The sequence below is a fragment of the Heterocephalus glaber genome, unplaced genomic scaffold (genome assembly GCF_053883595.1).
Source record: "Heterocephalus glaber isolate CG9 unplaced genomic scaffold, H.glaber_assembly_v1.0 deba00000122, whole genome shotgun sequence".
Taxonomy (NCBI): domain Eukaryota; kingdom Metazoa; phylum Chordata; class Mammalia; order Rodentia; family Bathyergidae; genus Heterocephalus; species Heterocephalus glaber.
In genome coordinates, this window is record NW_028258138.1 from 60712166 (window position 1) to 60727902 (window position 15737).

The 15737-nt window shown below is 37.2% G+C and overlaps 1 pseudogene; it reads left to right on the top strand.

The window, feature by feature from the left end:
• Positions 1 to 1674: 1674 nt before the first annotated feature.
• Positions 1675 to 2571, top strand: LOC101701881 (putative monooxygenase p33MONOX pseudogene; annotated as a pseudogene).
• The last annotated feature ends 13166 nt before the right edge of the window (positions 2572 to 15737 follow it).

The following is a 15737-nucleotide window of genomic DNA, read 5'->3' on the forward strand; positions in this document are numbered from 1 at the left end:
TTACCAATAATTTATACCAATCTGTATCTTGCCTTTTCAATTTTAATACTGTTTTTTGAAGAGCAACTTTAGCTTCATTGAAGTATAATTTACAAATAAATATCTTATGCACTCAAATTATACAATCTGATGTTTTGATATAGATTACATTATGAAATTACTTTCATAGTCAACCTAGTCAACATATACATTACTTCAGAGTTTTGTGTGTGTGTTAAGAATACTTAGGATTTACTCTGTTAGCTACTTTCAATTATACAATTCTTTATTATTAACTGTAGTCATCATGTTGTACATTAGGTTTTGAGTACTTACTGATTTTATAATGGAAACTTTGTATCCTCTGACCAATATTTCTTCATTTTTTCCAATCCTTGACCTCTAGTGATCACCTTTTCATTTTTTTCTATGAATTTTACTTTTTAAAGTTATATATGTGAGATTATGCAATACTGTTATTTCCATGTCATGTCAGACCTATTTCATTTATTTAGCATGATATTTTGCAGATTTATTCATGTTCTCACAAATGGCAGAATTTCACAATGTTTTATTCTACTCCATCAATAGGTTTAGGTTGTTTTCATATCTTGGCTATTGTGATTAATATTTCAGTGACCAGGGGAATACAAATATTTTGAGATTGATTTTTTTCCTTGGAGTTTATTTCCCTGGATCATAAGGAATTCTGTTTTTAACTTTTTAAGGAACCTCCATAGTATTGTTGCTAATGGCTGTATCAATTGCATCCCAATCAATGAACAAGCTTCTATTTTCTCCACATCATTACCAACATTTGCTATCTTTCTTTTCTCATTTTGGTAATACTCATCCTAAAAAGAGTGAGGTGATATCCCATTATGGGTTGGATTTGCACTTGCCTGATAACCACTGATATTGAGCAGCTTTTCATATACCTGTCAGCCTGTTTGCCATACATATTCTTTGTTGGAAAAAATGTTGATCCAGATCCTTTATTAATTTTTAAAATTAGATTTGTGCTTTTTGGCTTGTTGTTTTTGTTCTGAACTGTATGAGTCACTTAAATATTTTGGGCATTAACCTCTTATTAGAGATATGATTTGCAAATATTTCTTTCCATCCCATTATTTGCCTTTTCCTTTGTTAACTGCTTTCTTCATTCTACAGCAATCTTTTAATTTGATTTTATCTCACTTGTTTATGTTGTGCTTTTGTTGCCTGTTCATTTGGTTGCATATTTTAAAAATCATTGGGCCGGGATTTAGCTCAGTGGTTATGCCACCTGTCTTGAAAACTCAAGGACCCGAGTTCGATCCCTGGTACCAAAAGAATAAAAATAATTGCTGAGCTTATGCTTCCCAGATCATGGTGCTAGCTACAGTGTAGCCGCCACTTTCATGATGGCTTGGGTCTGGACTATGCCACAACCCCTCGAGATATGTGGGTCATCAGAGCCACTTTAGTGTCAGAGTTTGGACCGCAGGCATCTTGGTGGCAGCGGAAGAACAGAACCTCTGGATGGACTCTTCCTGGACAGCTTTGCTAATTTGCAGCAGCTGGACAATGTTCATCATTAACATCTGTCAGGATAGTCGTGATATCATTTCACTGTGGTGACAGGGACTAATCTCCAAATTCTTTACAGAAAAACCACCTGGATCCCAGTTTTTCAATGGCTTCAAGACACCAGAAGTGCCTGGTCTTGCGCCCAGTGGGCCTCTAGGCAAGATCTCCCTGCCCATTGGGATGTGCCACCAGGCATTCAGCTATGGTGATGCCCTGGAGAACCCTGTACCCATGACTCCTCCTCCATCGAACATGGGCAGCATCCCCTGGAAACCAGTGATTCCAGAGCACAAGTACCAGCACCTCACTAAGGCGGAGGAAGGAGAGGCCAGTGTATTCCCCACTGCCATGACCCTTGCAACAACTGCTGACAGTACAGACAAGGTCCCAGTGGTGAAGTCTAAAGCTACCTATGTCATCATGAGTTCTCTGATCACAAAAGAGACCCAGGAGAGCATTCAGCATTTTGAGCAACAGGCAGGGCTGAGAGATGCTAGCTACACAATGCACAAGGGCCTTACCACCAAAGAGACCAAGTACCTTTGAGTGGCAGAAGCACTCCATAAACTAAAGCTACAGAGTGGAGAGACAACAAAAGAAGAGAAGCACCCTGCATCCACCCAGTCCAGCCCAAGCAGCACCCCTCATTCTTCCCCAAAGCAGAAGTCCAGAGGCTGGTTCACATCTGGTTCCTCCACAGCCTTAACGGGCCCAAATCCTACCACCATGGATCCTGGAAGTGGGGATAAGACTTGAACTTCATTAGATAAATGGAACGTCTTTGAACCAAGACCCCTCCAGAAGCCTAATTCTGGAAGTTTTGCTGTCCAGGCCTACAAAGGAGCCCAGAAGCCCTCTCCCATGGAGCTGATCTGTGCCCAGGCCACCCGAATGGCTGAAGATCCAGCAACCTTCAAGCCACCCCAGATGGACATCCCAGTGACAGAAATGAAGAAACCACCACCTTGGACCCATAATCTCAAACCACGCGACTTGAATGTGCTCACACCCACTGGGTTCTAGAGTGTTTTCTATCCCAGGGTAGAGGGTGTCTTGTGTACCACTTCCCTTGGCTCTCACATAGGAATGGTATATTTTTAAACCTCTTAAATGGAGGCTACCATTGGAGATACAATTAATTTTTGAGAAACAGTGCAAAGCTTGTACTTGTGTGAAAGAAACCATTTTGTACTGCTTTAGACTAAAAAAATCTGAGCAATAATTTTGGGGGAATTTGCAACCTATTTTTGTATCATGTACCCTAGGCAAGAACTTCAATCACTGCTTACTAGGTAAATAATGTTTATGCTAGTCCAAAACTGAGATTTGATTGTTTTGTCATGATCAACATGAATATTGACAAATCATGATGTAGAGGTGCCCATTAACTTGTTTGGCCCTTTTGACCATGCTGGTGTTGTGCTCCAGCTCATCATTTGGGCCCTAAGGTACTTTTGAGATAGGGTTAGCAGCCAGTCCAGGGAGGGATCTCACTTGGAGTCATCTTGCTTTTTAGTCAGCCTAATGTATTATTTTGTTCTGCAGCCATTCCTTCATGCCTCTTGGTACCTCCCTGGCCACTGCGACAGGAGAGACACTTCCCTCTTACCATAGAACAGTGTTGCTTATCCTCTCTTGCACTTTAAAGTGAGATTAGTTTAAGTCCAATTTGGTTGAAAACTAATGGAGAAAATTCAGTCTCCTGATTGCATACTGATATATATATATTTCATATATATACATATATTTCATACATACACACACACACACACACACACACACACACACACACACACACACACATATATATATATATATATATATATATATATATATATATCTTTTTTCCCAGGGGCAGTGCTAGGAATGAACCTGGGGCCTCATACATGCTAGGCAGGCAAACAAAAGCATTGGGTAAAATTTTGCTTCCATTCACAAACTCTACACTGGGTGACAAAAACAACCATGGCCATCTTCCCTACACAAACACAAAAGCAATCATCTCCCCTACAAATCGTAAAGCAAATTAAGTTTGTAAACTGAGGTACCACTGTAATTTCAAATCATAAAAATGATTGCCTCCAGCTTTGTTCTTCTTGCTCAAAATTGTTTTAGCTATGCAATGACTTTTGAGGTTCCAGACAAATTTTAGAAACCTTTTTATGAGAAAAAGTGCCACTGACATTTTGATAAGGATTTCGTTAAATCTACATATTGTGTTAGATAATATGTTCATTTTGACAATATATTGATTCTCTTATTCCATGAATATGGGATACCTTTCCATTTATTTATCTTTTTCAATTTTTTTCATAAATGTTTTAGTTTTCAGTGTACAGATTTTTCATTTCTTAGATTAAATTTATTCCTAAGTATTTTTATTCTTTTTTATTCTGTTGTATGCCAACAAATTGGAAAACCTAAAAGAAATAGACAAATTTCTAGGCTCATATAAGCCACTAAGATTGAATCATGAAGGAATGGGATATCTGACCAGATGAATAATGAGAAAGGAAATTGAACTAGTAATCAAAATCCTCCCATCAAAGGTAAGCTCAGGACTTAATGAAATAACTGGAAAATTCTACCAAACATTTAAAAAGAATTGATTCCACTCTTTCTCATGTTTTTTCAAGAAACTAAACAAGAGGAATTTCTTCTAAACTAATTTTACAAAGCCAGTGTTATTTTGATACCAAACCTAGGCAAGAAAACTACAAGAAAGTAAATTATGGCACAATCCTAATAAATATAGATGCAAAAAAGTCCTCAACAAAATACTAGAAATCAAAATTCAATACCACATAAAAAGAATCATATACTATCATCAAAATATTTTTCCTTGGGGTGCAAGCATTGTTCAAAATATACAAATAATACCTATGAAATACCACATTAAGAATGAAGGACAAAATCATATGATCATCCCAAAGATGAGGGTAAAGCATGTTGACAAAATTCAACATCCTCTCACGCTTAAACTTTCAACAAATTAAGTATAGAAGGAATTTACCTAAATACAATAAAGTCCACATCTGATAAACCCTCAGGTAACATCATACTCAGTGACAAAAAGTTGAAAGCTAGTAACTTCAGTGAAGATTCTTCTTAATAGCAAAACTATTTCTTTGGGACTGTGCCCAAGGAAATCATATGTTAAGGCTTACACCTTAAATAACTCCTCTAAAGTCTTATGTATTCAGAGATGGTAATTCTGAAGGTGATCAGATCCTAGAAACACTATAATCATCAGTGAATTAATTCATTGATACATTCTTAGCTGAACACCTTGTCAGTATATAGGGCCCAGTTTGACGAGGTAAGTCACTAGGGACATGTCTTTGGACACTCTCTCTCTCTCCATTTCTCCACCCTCCATCCATCCCTCACTTTCTTTCTCCCTCCACCCCTTTGTGGTGTTCCCTACCTCTGACTGTCATGAGATGAGCAGCTTTTCTCTGCCAAGCCCTTTGGCCATGTCATATCTGCTTAGAGCCATACAACCCTAGATTTAGTGTTCTGAAACCATGAGCCAAATAAACTTCCTTTTAAGTTGTGAGTGCCAAGTAATCAGACCCAGCAATAGGAAGGCTAACCAATACACCATATTTTGATTACAAAAATTAAAACAGCATGAAACCCTTCACTCATGTATATATTTATATAGAATAATTCTGGCAAAAAAAGAGAAAAATTGAACAGTAATGAAGCCTTGACAACTAAAGCCAGAGAATAGATTGAATATGAGTTCTTTAAAAGTAGTAATTTTAACCTCCTTAGGAAAATGATCATGTCTGTATCACCATTTTTAATTTAATTTTATTGGTATGCTTTTGATATACATAATGATCATTTTCATCCTCGAGAATTTGTACCTGTACATAATATATATGATTTTTCTTTTACCCCCATTCCCCTCCTTCTTTAAAAAAATCTTTGTTTACATTTTTCCCTTCTATTTTTTCCCCTTTCCTATGTATCACCATTTTATACCAAGAACTTAGCACACAAAAAAATCTCAAAAACTACTGAATGTGATGACTAAGAAATAAAGACAAAGGATGGATAAACAGCAGCTAAAAGGATTACAAGTGAAAGCTTCTCCAAGCAATAATTGATGAATTCTGGAGTTGGATGCTAGGGCTCAGCAACATTGATTAAAGAAACACAAGTGAAGTCACCAGGATTTTTAAAAGCCTAGGGATGAAGTTTCAATTGGGCAAGAATTGACACCTCATATTGGGAAGAAGCTTGGGACTAGACTCCCAAGGATTCATGGTAGTAAAATTTGAGAAACCTAGTGGGATTCTTGAAATTTTTGAAGTGCCTCAAAAATGAAGATATGATTGTGCAGTATTTATAATAGTGGTGTCTTGGGATCAGTTCTATACTTCAAGGGATATGACTATAAAAACAGTGTGAGTACAATACTGTTTTTTGGTTTTGTGGGGGGGTTTTGGTACTAGGGTTCGAACTTGAGTCCTTGTGCTTGCACAGCAGGCAGCGAAACCACTGAGCTAAATCTCTGGCCCATATTATTGTTGAAACTTCAAGGTTTGTAAAGGTGGGGATTGGGAATGATCCCTATGGGCTTGTGGTTGGTAGGACATTGCTATGACTTCCTGGTTGTTCCAAAGTCATGGTTGTTATACTTCATTTGTACCAGAAACATGGAGAGATTTTCAATAACTCCAGATCTAAGATTCTGACTGATTTTGAACAGACCCCAAGCACCTATGTTTTCTGAAGATCCCAGAGTACTCTGACCAAAGGCTGAATTAATAAATTACTCAACTTCTCTCAACCTTCCATTTATAATTTGTAAATTGAAAGTAAGTGATTTAGAAAAACAAGAAGTTGCTAGTGATGGACAAGTCATTGTAATGTCCATGCTAATCCTACTTATTATTAAATTCTGAAAGGCCTCCCCAAGCTGAAGCCGTATTTGTCCACAAATCCAATTCAAAAATAAGAGTACAGAAGGGGAAGGAATGCAGTAACTATTAGGACACACACAAAAAGGAATATGGAGCAAGTTTTTGAAGTAGTGACTCCATGATACAAAGTTGAAGAGTTGGATAAGAGAGAAAAACATAGTTTAAATCCAAAGAGAATTTGAAGCTGAAAACATGATTCTCCTCCTAAGTAAGTTAAAGAATGATAAATGTAAGTGACAACAGAGTCTAAAATAACGGAATTCATTCAAAAGCTTGACCTCTTAAACCCATGAAGGACTTTGCAGAATTACCATTCCCATAGACATCCCCACCAGTGCACAAACTCTGTATTCATAAATGAAGGCCTTATGTCAGTTGTAAGAAAAAAAACAACAGGAATCTTTTCTTTAATTTTTTTATATATTAATTGGTACATTTTAGGTATACAATACATTTACATTTATTATTGGGTGCTTGTACCTGTACATGATGTATCTTGGTTCTTATTTTTCCCCCATTACCTCTGTGCCCTTCACCCCCACCACCCTTCCCTATTTACATAGACTTTGTTTCCTTTTTCTTTCTTTCTCATAATTTTTCCTTTCCCTTATTCCCTTTCCCCTTCCCCTCTCACCACCCCTACACCTTTGGAACTTTTCCTATTTCAAATTATCAATTATTTGTTTTAACCATTTTCATCCTTATTTATACTTTCAGTTTCTCACACTAGAGAAACTATTTGGTATTTACGCATGTGTGTCCTATTTATTTCACTTAATAGTATGGCCTCAATATTAACTTCAAGTGAAAGGAAAGAATTCTAAACAGAATGACAAAAAGTGTAAATTGAAATGAGAGACTCCAAAAAAATATAGAGTAATCTTGCCTTATGCCCATAAATCTGAGCAGCAGAGGACAAAAGCAGTTGATGTTTTCTCAAAGCTCACATTGCCAACTTGGCTACTGTAAAAACAGGACAGTGTGTCTGGAAAATTGAAAATAAAAATAAGCATCCTATAAAAAACATATTATGGCTTATTCATCTTCAGACTTTTTCTTTGTACTGAAGCATTTGGTAGAAATTAATTTGACCTTCCATCTGCAAAATTATTGTTTTCTATGGGCTCGGTCATATAATTATTAAGTGGTGATTTTAGTTTCATCATTTTCTTTATTGCAGTTTAATATTAGTGTTTTATTGTCTATGTAGAAAATAGGACTGAGGACTGTAACCGCATTCATCACATTTCTGTGAGAAAGAATTTAATGAGCTTCACATAAAATGCTACCTTGAGGAAATGTCACAATTAAAATTGTACAGCTGCTTTGAATACATAAAATTTCCTAATAAAAAACAAAACCAGGTACATTGTGAGTGCTGTCACTAAGGCCGACATTATTATGACTGTTGCTTGGTAGCCCCACCTCCCCCATCTCTCATGTCTGCTCATTTGTTCTTCACAGGTAGCACTGGATGATCAGACAACTCAGCTAGATGGAAAAGGATGTATGAATGTAGTAAGTCACTATGATAACACTTGCCCCTTTAAAAGCCTACTTATTCACCTGCCTTCTACTTCTTTACAGTTCAAGCCCTTAAGCCTTAAAATATTAAATTGAGGTAAGGAGTAGAGAGGTAAGGAGTTTCAAGAGTATTACCTGACACACATTGTCTTTCCCCTCACTTGTCTAGGGAAAAAAATGTATAAAACAAATTCAAAAGGAAAGAACAAGAAAAATAATGCTATTTAAGCAGATATCAGGTAGGATACCAGTTTGGTCTCCTGAAAAAAACACCATTGCAGGCATTTGTAATATGGGAGCTGAGCCACTAGCTGGAATGCTAGTACTCTGGCATAGCTGTCTTAGGCACTGATGCAAACCTGCAAAATAGGTTAGACTTGGAAGCACACCAGTAGCATGCATATAAGCACGGGAAGTTTATGAGTTATTTACTCAGCAAGCCTGAAAATATCAAGAACGAATTTGGTTCTTATTAGCATGAAGCCTTTTAAAATGACACTCAGGAAATTCTTTTGTGCTCTTTTATTTGCAATTCATCTTCTGGGTACCACATCGTGAAATTACACAACCACCCAGAAATTTCATCCTCTTCTTTTAGACAAATATTGATTTTACCTGTCCTACTAAGCCTGAATATTTTGGATGGGATGGAAATGAATGTCACATTTCTCTTCAGGGCTGTAAACACTTAACAAGCAAGATTGCCTTAGGTACTGTGGCACTAGCCATACTCAGGCACAAATTTTCAAGGGTGGGGTGCAGATGTGTAGAGAAGCTTCAGTGTTCTTTAAGTTCTTGCTTGAAAAATTAAGCTCAAAACAGGGTGATGTGGTAGCTAGATGGGAGTCTCATCATGTGCAGGGCATTCTAAGTGATCTACACCCACATTCTATTTTCAAGAGTAAACTGAATCAGAGGAACTCGGTCTCCACTGCAGACACTCTGCGTAAAACTTCCTTTGGACAAAGTACCCAGGCCTGAGGATTGGTTATTTCAGAGTTAGAACAAATTTCTCTGGACTCCCTCAACATTAGAACAAGTCCATCTGAGACTCCGTATCCCCTCTCCTGAAAATTTTTTTATATGTTTTATCTTGTTGTCATTAAAATAATGCTGTGGAGTAAGGAGGGAGAGAAATAATAAGGAGAAATATCATTCAGCTGCCACTTTCGGACAGGTTCTGTTCTACCCACAATGAATCTATTCACTTAATCCTTCAACAAATCTGTGAGGTGGCTACTCATATTAAACCCATTTACAGAAGAGAAATGGAGGTCAATGAGGGTACAGTGTGTCTGATGACACTCTTAGTAAATTTTTAAGATAATTCAAACTGTGTCAGCCTGTATATAAACCCCATTTATTGTTGTTATTTTCACAAGACAATAATAAAAATACGATGTTGTCAGAGAACCACTACAAAAAGAATTCTGCAGAAATTAAAGAATATTTTGTCAGATCGAAAACTGCTCTCCTCCTTTAAGCAAGGCATTTTTGAGAACTGCGTGAATCCATGGATCCATATTGCAAATGATATAAAAGAACACATATACCTTCTAAAAGTACATTACACTACCCAGAATACTTGGGGAAGTCACATCCAAGGTAAGAAGAAAATGAGCATTGAGGCGATTATTATTCAGTTTGGTAAACAAAGGCTTCTTGTTCTTTATTCACACAAATTTAATGGAGTTAACAATTATTACATGTTGTGCCAAAACACTACATCATATTTCATTATCATCTTTTGGACTGGCTGGGATCTGGTAGTTCTTTTCCGTTACAGTGACTGGGGGATTACACCTGTGGAAATCACTAGAACTTTTCCAAAATTCTTTGGTTCTCTCTTTCCTCTTACATTGCAGAATTGTCCTTTACTAACCCTTGAAGTTAGGCATGGCTATGTGACTTTCTGTAGCCAATAAATATGAGCATAAATAACATGTGTCATTTCCAAACAGAAGTTTGGAAATTTATTTGTGTATTCATTTATTTATTTAGACAGGTTCTCATTAAATTGCCCAGGCCTCATACTTGCAATCCCCCCTGCCTCGGCCTCCTAAGTAGCTGGGTTGAGTCCAAACAGAAGTTTTAAGAATGAGCATATGATTCTCATTGCTCTATTTTTATCTCTATCACAATGACTAGGAATATTTCACTGGTGTTATATCACCCCATGACCCCAAATAAGAAGATATGAGACGGTGGACCTCACTGAGCTACTTTTGATTTTTAGTGTAAATAATAGATCATCTTTTGCTGTGTTGTCATGAGATTTGGAGCCTATTTTTCATTGCAAATAAACAAGACCTTCCTGGCTACTCTACATATTATTTTAGCAGAAATATTTATTACTGCAAAACCAGTCCATAGTTTGAAGAAAGATTTAGATCAGATGGTGTCAAAATGCAGCCTACAAATAAAGCCCATTTCTATCACCTGTTCTTGTAAATAAAGATTTATTAGGACATAGCCATGGCCATTTACAAATATTATCTGTAGCTAATATCAAGGAGTGACAGAATCTAGTAGTTACCATTCAAACAGTATGGCTCACAAAACTAAAATATTTACTATCTGCACTTTACACAAATCCTCTCTAGTTTATACTAGGCTTCCTAGAATGGATTCCAACAGAATGCAGATTCAAGTAAGGAAAGTCGGTTAATCAGCTTTCAATCACTGTGAAAAAAATTTCCTGAAATAGCCAACATAATAAAGGAAAAGTTTGTTTGGGCTCATGGTTTCAATCTATGGTTGCTTGACCCTGTTGCTTTGAGTCTGTGGTGGCACAGTAGATCACAGCAGGGAGTACATGGTAGAGGAAGTTGATCCTCTCATGGAGGGTAGGAAGCAAAGGGAGACAACAAGGAGGAGCCAGGTTTCCCATATCCTCCCACAGCCTACCACTAAAGACCTAATTTCCTTCCATCAGCCCTCCCTCTGCACTTCTGTCCCAAAAGTTCTACCACTGCCCTCCCCTAATAGTGTCTTGGGCTAGGGGCCAACCCTTCAACACATGGAGCTCTGGGGAACACTTATCTAAATTAAAGCAGAAAGTTGCTAACTCTGAAGCCACAGGTGGAGCTTTGCCAGAAGAAAGTAGGTAATTCTGTCTCAACTCTGCCTATCAACAGAGAGAAAACTGGAGAACAAACACTAAAGAGCTGCTTCATAAAACTACACAGTTGGAAAACAGTGTTCGACAGAGCTACAGAAAGACAGCTTCTGCCTCCCAAATAAGTGGAAGTGAACTTAATTTGTGGAACCTACTTCTCACCCAAAATTTTAGCATTTTGACTGCAAGAAAGTATAAACTGTGGTGTTATTAGAATTCAAACTTGTCATCTGGAAGAACAATGAAAGGGAGAATGAATGAGTCAGCAGGAGTATTTAGCTTATAGGTACTACTGTTCTTGGACTTCTCGGCAAGTCCATCCCCTTTATGATTGTGTGCCAATCTTTGCAATTCACATTTCCTCATTTAAGCCAATCTGAGTAAATTCTTTGCAGTCACGAGGAGCAATTTAAAATTTAGCTACAAAAACATATTATTTCAATTTTATAAAAAAATCCATACCATTCAAATGGTATTCAAAAAAACATTCAAATGAAAAAAAAGCCATACATGTAAACATGGCATATTTATTTATGTATCAGTCACAGCAAAGTTACCAGCTGACAATAAGTGGTTAATGCAAGCATATTACATTAAACTGTTGAAAACTTTCCAACTCTATTCATTTTCTTCCATTATAAAAAAAATTCTTTCCATCTGACAAGTGTCCACAACTGAGATCTGCTCATTTGTGGCCCAGCATTGCCTCTGTCCCTTGGTGAGGTTCACTGTTAGTAAACAGAATGCCGGCAGTCAAAAGCATTGTTCACCACCATCACCTTTATCAATATAGAAAGTTTAGTTTGTCATCTTATCTTTCATGTTTCATATAAATTTAAAGCTGACAAGAGAAGTGATATTCTATACTAGAGCCATCTACAGCAATGCTCATAAAATCAAGTCCTGTTTTTAGAGTACCCATTGCACTCACTGCAGAAATTTTTATTGAATATCTATTATTTCCCAGATATTGTGTAATGTACTCTGAATACGTAGTATGTATTCTCAATAAACAAGACAGTTAGCTTTGTTGGTAGAGCTATAGAGAAGGTAAAAAAAAAAAGTCATATTCTGGATACAGTTTGTATTAGCTTTCTCATTGCTGAAACACAATACCCAACACAACTTAAAGGAGATCTTTAATTTACTCCTGGCTGTAGTAGATTCAGTCCATGGTAAGCTGGCTCCAAGGCAGGATCAAAATGGCAGAAATGTATGTGGAGCAATTGTGCTCAGTTCATGTTGTCCAGAAAGCAGAATAGAGAAATAAAGTCAGAGAATATAGGGAAAGGGTAATGGGAGTTGCCAGAGACCCCTGCAGTGGTCCTGGCCTCCTGCAAATGAGTATAACATCTGAGAGATAGGAAAGTGAGAATTAAAAGAAACACAGAGACAAAGACCTGAGAGAAACTGAGTCTTGGGCTGATCTAAGCTGCTCTTGGCAGCAAAGACAAAGAACTCCCAAGACATCCAGTGTTTATTTATTACAAGTTTGGGAAGGAGGAAACTGGGCAGGCCTTGGGACACCTGCTGATAAGAAGTATCAAGCAGGCAGGACTGAGGAATGAGGACAAAAGCATATCATTGCTGAAGAAAACAAACAGTTAATTCAGAGGGAAAGAACTTAGCTGGAGTCAGTTGACCTTGACTGGGAGTGAACTCAGCCAAGCTCTGCTACTTCCAATGTAACACAGCCACATTATGGAGGGGCAAGAAACTTGTGCCACTGTAGCCTGCTAATACCGGGCAGAGGTATCTGCTACAAGAGAGGAAGGAGCAAAGACCCAGACACAGGCCTCAAAGCTGCACATTTATGACCCACCCAAGCATACCCAGAAGTGTCCACCACCAATCCCCTGGATAGATCCCAAAGACAATCAAGTTGATATTCTGTCCTAACCACCACATCCTACCCCTTGTCAACCTCATACCCAAACACATCTTCTTAAACCATACTTAATCTCCAAATTTAGCCAATTCTAAGTTCATAATTTCACCCAACATAACACAACTATCCTGCGTACAGCAAGAAATGCAACAATTTCTTACCCTAAGACTTAGCAATGCCAACATTTTTCAAAAGTTCAAGTCCAAATCTGAAACTCAAGGCAAAATATCAGATATTAATGTCTGCAAAAATAAAAATTAAAAAAAAAAGTTATAATGTACAAAGACAAAAAGGAGGAACAGAGGAATAGAAAAAAAATTAGAACAAAACAAGACAAAAACCCAGCAGGGCAAACATTAAGTCTTGTGGTTATGTATCTAACATCTGGGACACATGATAGTGGGATATGAGTTGCAAAGGGCTTGGGCAATCCCATTTCTATAGCCTTTCCAGTTGCAGCCCACATATCCTATCTCTTGAGGTGCTCCACTCATGATCTGCAGCTTTCCACAGAAGACACTCAACATTCTTGGAGTTTCTGACTTTTGGGGATTTTCAGGGGCTTTTTTCTTGGTCTCTCAGGCCTTCCTTTGAAATCTGGGTGGTAGCCTTTCTGGTCCCACAACTCTTGAAGTCTGTAAGCTAATAAAACTAGCATCATATGGATGCCAGTATCTGGTGTCAGCTACAGCACTAGCCAGGCCCTCTTGCACCATGCCTGCAGTGGCTTCTGAGTTCCAGAATGACTGAGGACAGTGAAATGAATCCTGGGATACCTTTCCTAAGCAGAGGTCTCAGGAACTCTCTTCTCAAATGAAAGGATTACACTTTTGTATACTGGAGCTCAAGACTGGTGGGATCTTGTTGAGATACCCTTAAGACATCTCTTTTCTTGTTCTGGTACAAAGAATTTGTTCCTTTTTAATGGCGTTATTCTCTTCATCAACAAAACCTCTATTGGTCTCAGATTTACATATGGTTCCTTCTGGGCAAAAATGTAAGTTTTTAAAAACTTTTGCTCTGATTTATCCCTGATTCTTACTACAAATCAGGGTAAAGGTAGCCATCTGTACCCATACAACAGCCTGAATGTTGAGCTATATTGAAAATTCCCCCAGCACATCACTGAATCCAATACACTGAATCTCAGCCTCCTGCAGTCTCAGGACATGGGTAAAATACAGATAAACTCCTTCTGCAAATCAGTTCCAAAGCTTCTAAGTCACATGGTCAGGTACAGTCACAGCAACATCCTCACTTCTCTGATACCAATTTTCTGTATTAGCTTTCTATTTTCTAGGACACAATATCCAAAGAAGGAGAAATTTAACTTGGCTCATGGTTTTGGTAGATTCAGTCCAAGGTTAGCTGGCTCTAAGACAGGAACATCATAGCAGCAGGGCATAGCAAACCAAAGGCTCTTAGTCCATGGCAGCCAGGATGCAGTCAGGGAATAGTGTCAGAAAAAGGGGTGAGAGACCAGACATAGCCATAAGGACATCCTTACATGACTGACCCAGAAACAACCAGAAGTGGGCTCCAATCCTTTGAGTAGATTCTCAAGCAATTACGATGACACTTCATCCTGCCATATACTTTGTAGGTAAAGCTACAAGGTTCTGTAAATAACTGTATATAAAGCATTAGAGAAAGGGAAAAGTGATAGGTGAAATCAATGCTGTTGTTTTCAGTTTTTTATATTTAATGTTCCATTTTATCTTTTGGCTTTGTTTTTTATGATACTGTCTTTTATTAATTATTGTCTTACTTGTTTCTTTAGGGTTTATAATATGAATCTTTTACTCAGTATATTAGGAATTACTATCCTACAATTTAGCAGGAAATGCCAGAAACTTTTGATAGTATAATTCCATTTATTCCAATTCTTTCTCCCTCTGTTATCATATATTTTATTTGGGTCTAAATTACAAATGCCACAAGAAAGTACTGTTATTTTTACCTGAAACCATCTGAAGTACATTAAAGAAATTTTAAGAAGAAAAACAAGGCAGTCTTTCATATATGCCTACTTACTATTTCCAAAATCCCTTAATCCTTTTTATAGATCTGAACTTCTGTCCAGTTTTATTTCCCTTCAACTAGACCAACTTTCTTCAGTATTTCTGCAACAATTTTTTCCATCATTCCCTTATCTGAAAATATCTTTAATTCATCTTTATTTTCAAGGATATTTTATTGACAATACTGTTTTATTTTTTAGTTATTTAAAGATGCTGCTTATATTATTGTTTATCTGTCCATAAAGTCTTATTTCTCTGGCTATTTCTATGATTTTTATCTTTATCTCTAGTTTTTGCAATTTGTTTGACCTTGATATACGTGGATCATATGTATGTATCCTTTTAGGGTTTGCTGAATATCATGCACCTGTAGTTTAATATTTTTACCAAATTTAGAAAAATTTGGCAAGAATTTCTTTAAATGTTTTCCTATATCTTCATATCTCTCTTCTCCTTCTAGAAGTTCAACTACATGTACATTACTTTTCCTGATATTCTTCAACAGGCCACTGAGGCTATTCTTTCTTTCTCTCTTCCTTTCTTTTCTTTCTTTCTTTCTTTCTTTCTGTCTCTTGTTTCCTTTCTTTGCCACTGTGTCATATTATTATAGATATACCAACTAGGTAGAGATATTATAGGCAGTCAGATAAAGCTAGGTCCTCAAGAGGGTCAGGACAAAGGTGAAATACACCACGGCTGCA